This window comes from Marmota flaviventris, chromosome 1 (genome assembly GCF_047511675.1).
Source record: "Marmota flaviventris isolate mMarFla1 chromosome 1, mMarFla1.hap1, whole genome shotgun sequence".
In the NCBI taxonomy this organism is placed as follows: domain Eukaryota; kingdom Metazoa; phylum Chordata; class Mammalia; order Rodentia; family Sciuridae; genus Marmota; species Marmota flaviventris.
Window position 1 is genome coordinate 143,979,604 of NC_092498.1, and position 10,143 is coordinate 143,989,746.

At 44.8% G+C, this 10,143-nt stretch overlaps 1 long non-coding RNA gene across 1 annotated transcript; it reads right to left on the reverse strand.

Annotated features, from left to right (window-relative positions):
* Positions 1–372: 372 nt before the first annotated feature.
* On the reverse strand, positions 373–8,322 carry LOC139706997 (uncharacterized). Its single transcript, XR_011708642.1, has 2 exons — positions 7,733–8,322; positions 373–5,441 (listed from the first exon to the last, which is right to left on the reverse strand). It is a non-coding gene; the product is annotated as an uncharacterized lncRNA (long non-coding RNA).
* Positions 8,323–10,143: the final 1,821 nt, after the last annotated feature.

Below are 10,143 nucleotides of genomic sequence, written 5' to 3' on the forward strand. Positions count from 1 at the left end.
CCAAATGACAAGGTTTCCTCAAAAAATGAAGCCAAGTCTCCTCCTCATTGAGACATGCAAAGTCGGGCATCTTTCTAGGAATAAAAGGAGACCTTATCAATGGCATCGCATCTCACCCACACGGGCTGTAAGGAGCGGGAGCGGATGAACCACCTCTCGCCCTCCCCGCCCACCGCCCACCAGCCTCCACCACCAGCCTTCTCCCTCCTCCTGACCTCCCTGAGGTTGTCCCTTTCAACCCAAAGCCTATTTGGGTTTCTTTTAAAACACAGAGCAACCAGGTCTCTAACTGGCAGGAGACTCCAGACTTTACCCCTTGGTTCTGAAAGACCCGCCGATTCCCTGTCCAAGAAAGACGCACGAGGCACTGGCTGCAAAAGCAAGAGGCGATTTATTGATACACAGGCGCCTGCGGGTGCTCAGTGAAACCTCAGCCGGAGCTTCGGTGAACTGGCACACCGGGCTTTGGGGCACAGATCTTTTATAGGGAATAAGTGGGTTAGTTCTTAGCATAGCACAGCGACAGTCTTCCTGTTGGACCTTCTGAATCCAGTCAGTGGGTCACCTAGGGGGTAAACTTGTTTTTCAACTTATTGTTCTTGGGAAAACCATAGAATGGCATCCTGTCTTTTTAATTCCTGTTTTTAAACCTGCATCCTCAAGTTTGACCGTTAGGGTTATCTATATGGAACATCTTGTGGTAGCATTGTGCAGGACTTGAAATGCTACGTGCTGCTGGAGGGGTCTTGACATGGGGGTTGTATAAGGGAGCATCTTGCAGCTTCAGGGCCCAGGGGTTAGATTTCCTAATGTTGGGCCTGGGGCCTTGAAGTCCTTCATTCCCCCCTTTTCTTTATCCCGGATATAATCCTATATCCATTGATCTATCTGCTCAGAATTCAGCATTTGCTCAGTTGATGGCTCAGCGTGTTGTTGGAGTACTTGATATTGCTGTGCGAGGACCATAGTTTGGATTACGGACAGTCTTTCTTTCATAAATTGCATTAATTTGTTAAATATGCAGGGTCCAAATGTTAAAATTAACAGTAATATAATCAAGGGGCCAGCTACAGTAGATAATATAGTAGTTAGCCAAGGGGATTTATTATACCAGCTTTCAAACCAACTTTGGGAGCCTCACAGGGATTTTTCCCTTGCATCCAGTCTTTCTCTAAGCTTTGTCATGGACTCCCTTACTACCCCTGTGTGATCTGTGTAAAAGCAACAGTTTTCCTTTAAGGCCACACAAAGTCCTCCTTCCTTCAAGAATAATAGGTCCAGACCTCGTCTATTCTGCAAAACAACCTCTGATAAGGAGGTTAGGGATTTTTCTAAAGCAGTTACAGAGGTTTATATTGCTCTTGGGTCTTGTTGGATTGCAGTCTCCAGAATCCCTAGCTGTCGAGGGCCCTCAATCAGAGCTGCAGCCCCAGTCCCAACCCCTGCCAATACTCCTGCTCCTAACAAGACTGCCAGGGTAATGCTGATAGGCTCTCGGGTGAATCGAGTCCTGCTCATGAAATGTCCCTCAAATTCTTCTGTGGAATAATAGAGTAGCCGTGGATAGATCTGGACTAACACACAAAAATCTTTAGACTGGTTGAAATTGGCTATCGCAACACAGGGTGTAATCCCAGTGTTACATGCCCAGTAGAGTCCTGTTGGAGGCACTAAGTAGCTGGATGTGTCAGAGGATGACACGGTTGCAGTACGTGCACAGAGCTCTTTTAACATAGAGGAGCCTCCTATGCATGTTCCTGAACCGGTTACTTCAGGCAGTGTCAACCTGTGTCTTGTTTCCCAGTTGCAGCTGGTGGAGGTGCCATAGGTGAAATTCCCATTAATAGCTACTCCTTCATAGTAGGGGGGGCTTGCCTGGAGGCAAATCCAGCAGGACTCAGTGAGATTGGGCTGGGTGGAATTGAGGGCTTGGTATCCCCCTTCAACTAGGTCCATTAGTCTTTCTCCTGACCCTGGTAAAGTAGGATTAGTGACAACTGCCATGGTCGGAGGAGTGGAGGGGGTTGGACGGATGGTATTAGATGGGGACGTTGGTCTTGAGGGTGCCTGTTTATATTTTTTTTTTTTTTTTTGGAGGAGGAGCCTTTTGGTCTTGGAGTATCTTGTTAGGGCCTATCGGCTGGGGGTCAACTTTTATAGTTAACCTGATTTTGAATAGGACCCCCGGGTCATATGCAGTCTGATGATATACCCGTAGTCCCCATAGCTTCCCTTGTAACCAATCTTTTGATGTTCTGCCTGCCTTAGTAAAGGTAATGTTTAAGGGGCTGCAGGCAAACATGGTGCATGGCCCGTCCCCATACCATAAGGTGTTGACTGTCCCAGGTGTACTTTTACAATAGTCTGTAGAGAGTGGGGGCTCATTTTGCTTTTCTCTTTTCACTTGGATCAAATCCCTGGATGAACTAGGGTTCCAGTATGCATCCCCCGTAGTTTCACATCCCCAAGCCTTACAATAATAACTTTCATGTTGCCCACATTTACGTGCTTGCGACTTAGTTCTCCCGTCCCTGGGGCATACATAGAATGATTTTTTTTTTTTTCTTAGAGCTGCCCGAGCCCTTGGGTCCCTACATCCTGCCGGATAGCGTGAGCAAGGGCAGCCCCCGCTGGAGATGCACACTTTTGGCCCACTCGGTTTAGCTGGGTCAGTAGTTGGAATATCAAAGTCTTCTGACCCGGCCAGTATGTGACAAAGATCTGGCTCCAGGTTAGGCCACTAAGCCCAGAGGGGGTACTTTGTGGATGTTTTTTCCCAAATTATGTCTCCCACCCCCGATAGTATTTGCCATGTCTGGCGTATAGGCCGATTGGGATCATAGAGTTGGTGCCTAGCAACTGATATGGGGAAGATAGAGCACAGAGCAAGAAAAATCAACAGCGGGTAAGTCTTATCTTTAGCGGGTTCTGGGTGCGTTGCAATTTCCATTCAGGCTCTGGAGTGGCGTCTGTGGGCTCCTGTGGATGTGCAGCTTTCACGTGGGAGGCGTGGATCCAAGCGGTGATGCCGTCCACTTTGATTGCAGTGGGAGTGGTCAGCAGAATGGTGTAGGGTCCTTTCCACCGCGGTTCGAGGTTCTTGCTCTGGTGCCTGTGTACCCAGACGGTGTCTCCGACCTTGAAGGGATGTGGCAGCAAGGGGGTTTTAAGTTCCTCTTTGTATGCTGCTGCTAGAGGCTTCCAGACCTCGTTCTGGACCAATTGCAAAGCATGCAAATGAGTCTGCATAGATGGGGTGAGGGAGGCATAGGTTTCAGTTTCATAAAAGTTAACAGCGGGAGGTGGGGCACCGTACAGGATTTCAAATGGGGTTAGTCCATGTGGGCCTGGGGTGTTTCGGGCCCGATACAAGGCTAAAGGTAGGAGTTGTACCCAGTCTCTAGTGCCAGTTTCAAGTGTCAATTTAGTTAAAGTCTCCTTAATGGTTCTATTCATCCTTTCTACCTGTCCTGAACTTTGGGGTCTATAAGCACAGTGTAATTTCCAATTAATCCCCAATGTATTGGCCACCGCCTGACTTACCTGGGAGATGAAGGCAGGCCCATTAAATGTTTCCTTTCTGGTCCTCACTATCAGGATCAAAGGGAGTAAACCTCCGATAAGCCTCTTTTAATCTCTTTAAGAAGGCTGTCGGAGTTTCCTCTGACCCCTGGATAGTCTGTCTTACCTGAGCCAAATTGGTGGGCCGTCGCCCTGCTCCATGGAGACCCGCTATGAGTAACTGGCGATAGAGACGTAGGTGGTTCCTACCTGCTTCAGTCTCATAGTCCCAGTTTGGCCGGGTTAAAGGAAAAGCTTCCTTAATCAAATTTGTGAGTTGGGTGGGGCGCCCGTCGTCCCCTGGCACATTTTTTTTTTTTTTTTTTTTTTTTTTTTTTTTTTTTTTTTTTTTGCGAGCTTCCAAGAGAACCTTTTGTTTCTCCTCTGTGTCTAATAGAGAAATCTTTAATTCTGCTACTTAGGGCTGGATAACCATATTAGCAAACATCAAGTCTACCTGCGTTGGCTAGAAATAAAAGCCTTAGACTAAAACTACTCTAGCAGTCCCTTTAACAGTTATCAGGCATTTCTGTCTAAGAATCTCTCTTGTAGCCTCCAGTCTACTTATTTATGGAAGTTACATTTAACTATTATTATTATTTAAGATGTCCAGGAACAGCTGTGCTTTGGCTTTTACTGTCTTTGCTAAGTGTTTAAGATGAAGCAAGTCAAACTGACTTTTGTTTCTACCTATTGTTTACAGTCAGCTGAGTTATCCTGGGAGTCCTCGGGAACTTCATAGCAGCTTTTCAGTTCTGCTAGTGCCATTTGCGCTAGGATGGGCCCAGGCCTTGCTTGACCATGTAGCTTCCCTCAGAAGCATCAGGGACGTCTCCCTTTTTTAATGACCCTCCTCTTTACAGCAAATGCACCGATTGGCTTTCTGTCCTCCACTGGTCTCATTAATCTCCCTGCTCAGGAGGTTATGTGGCCTAGAGTTGCTGAGCCCTTTGGAGAAGTCCCCTATTCCCTGATTCAGACTGACTCAGAGGGCAAGAGCCGAATATTGGTTTTCTTGGCCCTTTTAATTTAACTAATTTTAAAACTTGATCTTAAACATCCAGCAAATAAGTTAACAGCCTTATATTAAGAGCACTGGGCTTTAATGTTTATCTCTCTATCCTGTAGGTGATAACTCCTTATCTTATGTTGGCCCAGGTTGTGTTCTTAAAGCAATACCTCTTTAAAACATTAACAGGCAATCCTTAAACCATCTATAAGTAAACTACAAAACAAAACTAACTAGGGTAGAAACATATTTAGCTTATATAATAGCTACCTTGAATTCTAGCAGGGTTATACATCATAATTTTCTGTTTGAGATCCTAGTAATCTTGGCACAAACCTATTTTTGGACACAACTTTAACTGTACTGAAATCTTGCTTACTTTTTTATAGCCACTTTCACATGTAGTGAGATGGGACAGAGCCTTATCTCAAGTAAGGCAGGGCTCTTTATAAATCTCAAGTACTATAGTTCTGAAGCTGATCGTTTTACAAAGTTTACATAAATTGTTGTTCAAGTTTACATGAACATTAGCTAACACAACATAATATCATACCTAAAACATGAATTAGAGGCTGAAAGCTTTTAACCTTTTATAGAAAAGTAGTAATGTACTTTTGTGTTTTGCAATAAAACCTTTACATAGATTAGGCTCTCATTAACTTAAAAATACATAAATTGTATCTCAGAGTAGAAAGTAACATGGAACTGTACATATCTTATTGATAACGAGTTCAGTTATAGAACACAAATGATATAATTGAATCTCTAACATGCTTTTTTTTTTTTTTTTAACCTAAAATTACCATACAACTTTAGAACACCAGCTTGATATAATGTTCTTTCGAAGCTTCTACCTTACAGACTTGTATACCTGGAAGATATGAACACATTAATAACACCATAATTATATAAACCTCTTTTTGTTCACATTTTGAAACAATACTTGTAAACTTTTAAATTTAAGCAGAGTTAACATTTTATTAGGGCCTTTTTGAACACCTAGAGAAACTTATAAGCTTAATTTTGAGGACAGGAACTGCTATTTTGAGCAGACACTTTAGGCCTAAGGCATTTTAACCTTAAGTTATATTTCCAGGTTTAGATGTTGAAAATTATGATACAAATTTAAGAAGCAATTTTTAAAATTTTATATCTTTTTACATTAGAAAAACTTGTTCACATAAAACTGGAAATAGGATCTCTACCATCAGAAGAAATTTCTTTGGTACCTCTAAACCACTTTGCTTGTTCTGAAGTTTCTAAAGTAGCATTGAGTTACATTAAATTTGCCCACACACTACCATATATATCTGAAATTAAGCTTTGAAAATTTCTAAGACTATTGCTATTTAATTATCTAATGTCATTTTTATGAGCCAGGCCAACGTTTTAATTGCTCTTCAGGCTACCCAGTTCAAAATTGAAATTTTTTAATTAATTTTTTTTTTTCCCAAGTATTTAAGTTTTCTAGCATGAACTATCTGAAATCAAACTAAACAATTGCTTAAACCCAACTTTTAACTGCAAGATAGTGCAATGCTTTAGAAACCCATTCAGATACCAGATTGTTACAATAAAAATTATTATTATTATTATTATTATTTTTTTTTAGACACACATTTAACCTAGATTATCTTTAAGAAACAATCAGACAACCAGATAAGAAAATATCTCTCCAGGTTTTGAACTTTCATTTAATTATGACTCCTATCAGTAGACTTTCCCATGAGTGGACCGGATGTTTTCACGTAGGGGCAACTGTAGGTGTAAAATCAAGGGTCTCAGCGTGACTGGCTTTACTGCATTCAGTGTCCCTTCTTTTTAAGTAAACAGAGGTGGCGTAATCCTTAAGATGTAGATAAGGACCCAGGGAACTCCCCAGAGCTAAATGGCTCTGGCAGCTGCTGGGAGTCCCTTAATCTTATCTTTCACCCATAGGATCAGTTCCTCCAGTTTGGTTTGACCTTAGGCATTAGGCATTTTTTTTTTTTTTCCTAACTTTTTAGTAGCCAGCTCCCAAAAAGTCCATCCTCTGCTTGCAGTTGTTTCGAGTGCTAGGCTTCCCCAAGAAAGCAGAGTGGGAACTCCTTAAAAGTCCCCTTGAGAGTGTCAAAATTTGTGACTGAAAATTTGGTTCCCATTTCTAAAGCCAATTAACACTAATTTAATAATGAGGACAGGGCTTTGAGAAAAGTCAAAGCGAGATGTCAAAGTTGTTAAATCCCCAGCAGGCATCTCTATTTGCACTCAAGCCGGTTATGGGGGGGGGAAGAAAACATTGCTTCCCTAGTCTCAGTATTCAGCCTTAGATGGAATTTATCATCCGCCTTGGGCTGCATTTCCAAGCAGCCTGACTCCAGGAAGACCCGTTCGCTTCCTGGGGTGGAGGGGCCGGGAGGAACAGGGACGGGACAGATCCGCCATACGGCCGGGTGGAATCCTCCCGGCGGACTGCGCGGACCCCACCCATGCAGGAGGAGATTCGCAGAGGTCCTGAAAGGTTAAAAGCCATGATCTGGATGGCCATGCGGCCCCGGCTGAAAGACAATCTCTGACTTTGCAGATTAGAGAGAGAGATGGAGGGACTCTCCTGGGGGCCATTCAACTCCGAGGGTGGGCCAATATTGGCCACTCCGTGGTACAGAGTGTTACCAATTTTTTTCCTTCTTAACTGCCACGGACAAGTTGTTTGCCCGCTCTTGAATGTCTTGCCAATGATCTAGAGTGAGGCTCAAAGGGGTTGTTAGTGATTGTCCCATGTTATTCTCAGAGAGGAAATAGAGAGACAGACACAACGACACAAAAACGAAACCAAACAGTGAGATCGCTGCGCGGCTTCGGTGGAAACCGAAAAAATCAGATGGCCTGGGAGAAGTTTGTACTTCTCCGTCGCCTACAAAGATGGTGTAATCCTCGGAAACACCGGGGGCCCCAAAGAAATGGACCCCTCTGATCCCTGGGACGTCTCCCAGGGTGGCAGGGGAGAAGTCCGAGTTCGTCAACTCCTTCTCAAACTGCCTCAGAATACAAATCGACTACAGAACTGCCTCAGAATACTAAATGACTATGCCTAGGATCATATAGTCTTACAGACGCTGCGCGGAACAAAGAACAGATAGCCAACAGGACAACAAGACAGAAAGTTTGAGCTGGCCAGCTTACCTCCCAGTGATGTCGGGAGTTCCTCGGGCAGGGATCCGGATGGGGTTACAGGAGTTCTCCTGGCTGGCTCGCCAAATGAAAGACCCGCCGATTCCCTGTCCAAGAAAGACGCACGAGGCACTGGCTGCAAAAGCAAGAGGCGATTTATTGATACACAGGCGCCTGCGGGTGCTCAGTGAAACCTCAGCCGGAGCTTCGGTGAACTGGCACACCGGGCTTTGGGGCACAGATCTTTTATAGGGAATAAGTGGGTTAGTTCTTAGCATAGCACAGCGACAGTCTTCCTGTTGGACCTTCTGAATCCAGTCAGTGGGTCACCTAGGGGGTAAACTTGTTTTTCAACTTATTGTTCTTGGGAAAACCATAGAATGGCATCCTGTCTTTTTAATTCCTGTTTTTAAACCTGCATCCTCAAGTTTGACCGTTAGGGTTATCTATATGGAACATCTTGTGGTAGCATTGTGCAGGACTTGAAATGCTACGTGCTGCTGGAGGGGTCTTGACATGGGGGTTGTATAAGGGAGCATCTTGCAGCTTCAGGGCCCAGGGGTTAGATTTCCTAATGTTGGGCCTGGGGCCTTGAAGTCCTTCAGTTCTTCCTCTAAGGAAATGAAGAGCAAAGCCCTGTGTCGGCCTGTGGGGGCCCCACTGCTGGGACCATCCTCAGTCCTGGTCCCTAAAAAGGACTACACAGCACACACGAGCTTATCTCCTCTCATACCACCTCCATGTGGGACTGACCCTTGGAACACATGAAGAGCAAGGTCTGATGTGTACAGGGGTCTTCACCTCAGTCGTTTCCAAGCACACCTTGCGGCCTAATGGTAGGATTCCAGATGCAGCCCTGCTCCAAATCTTTTAAAAAAAAAAAAAATTTTTTTTTTTTTTTAACCCAGACATGTCCAAGGGTCATGAATGCTGCAGTCTGGCTGGGCACCAATAACCGAGCTGCCACAAAGCCTTGTAGGTTCAAAGAGCAACTACTTTATTTCAACTCTTACCGGCACTGCACCTGCAATTTTCCACCAATGCCACCCATGTGGTCTTCCCCTGGGACACACCACACACAGACCGAAAATCCCTCCTCCAGAAATTCCTCCTCTAGCACTTCCTCAACCAATGGGAACTCTCCGGGAATCCCCAAGAGAACTCCAAAGTAGAGGGCACCTGAGGCAGCAAGAGCCGCCCCATTGCTGGACAGTAAAGGTCAAATATACAATATAATCAATCCAGCATCACAGCAATTATATATAGCTTAACTCAAATCATCATCTCAATGGTTCGCTGGCTTCACCTTTCAAACATTCCCTCTGGCAAATGCCAGGCATCATTCCGACTTAGCTATGGCTCTCAGCACACGGATTTCACCAAACCAGATTCAGGCCAACTACATCTTGGCAAGAATCCAGATGATGGCATCCTGTCTGGAAGCACGGACAAGGGCCTGTTGCTACTGATGAGGCAGAGCCCATCTTGGTCAAGAGGAACATCTGTTGGGAGGGAACACCTTTATAATAACTCGATCCCTTTGAAAATGACTTGATGTCATCAAATCCCTGACTCCTCCCTGAGTCAGTTAGAGACCTCTAATTCTCCCTTGTGTACCCTCCTCAAGGGAATCCTCAGTGTCTCCCCTCCTGCTTCATATCAGACTTGGACCCTGCTAAGCCCTTCTGTCTACTAGGATTCTTTCCAGAAATCTCTCTAGCCTGGCTACCATCACCCCATGCCCCTGGGACACCTCCTCACTTTCTGGAATAACTGTCCATGCTTTGGGTTTCTCCTCCTCCATCCCATAACTCGCCTCTGATTTAAATGTCTTTGGCCCCTTCTCAGTAGGGGTATACTTGGAAACAATTGAGCACTCGTTGGATTCACTCCTCCTGGACCTGAGTTATTTTTAACTAAACTAAGCATATGGAATGGTGGTGACAGTCACTTCTGATTGAACCAGAGGTGTTTCTTCAAGACTAGGAACTTCCCCCAAAGAATTTTCTTTACTCAGTCAACTGCTCACCACCTGGTAGGGAGGCTCAGTTCTGCTAGACTGGAATAAAATGGCAGATTCTCTGCTGTCACGGTCCCTCAGTTCCTAGCCCACAGACGGCATCCATTCATGATCTTACTGGGACCAAGATGGGAACTGTTCAGTGGGATCAGTTTCTCTCCTGGCTACCTCCAGTGACTTGATCTCTGGATTTACCAACCCTGGGTAACTTAGTCACTGTTTCTTCATTGATTTTTCTCCAACCTCGGGCTATAGTATCACCTTGGATATAGGTGAGCTGATGAGTCGCCTGGTGTGTGCCTATGCATGTGCACTAGGGGAAGAGTCTCAAGTCTCAATTGAATGATCTGGATGTGACAGTCATCAACTTTACCCTCCCCCATCAACTTGAAACTGGTCTCGT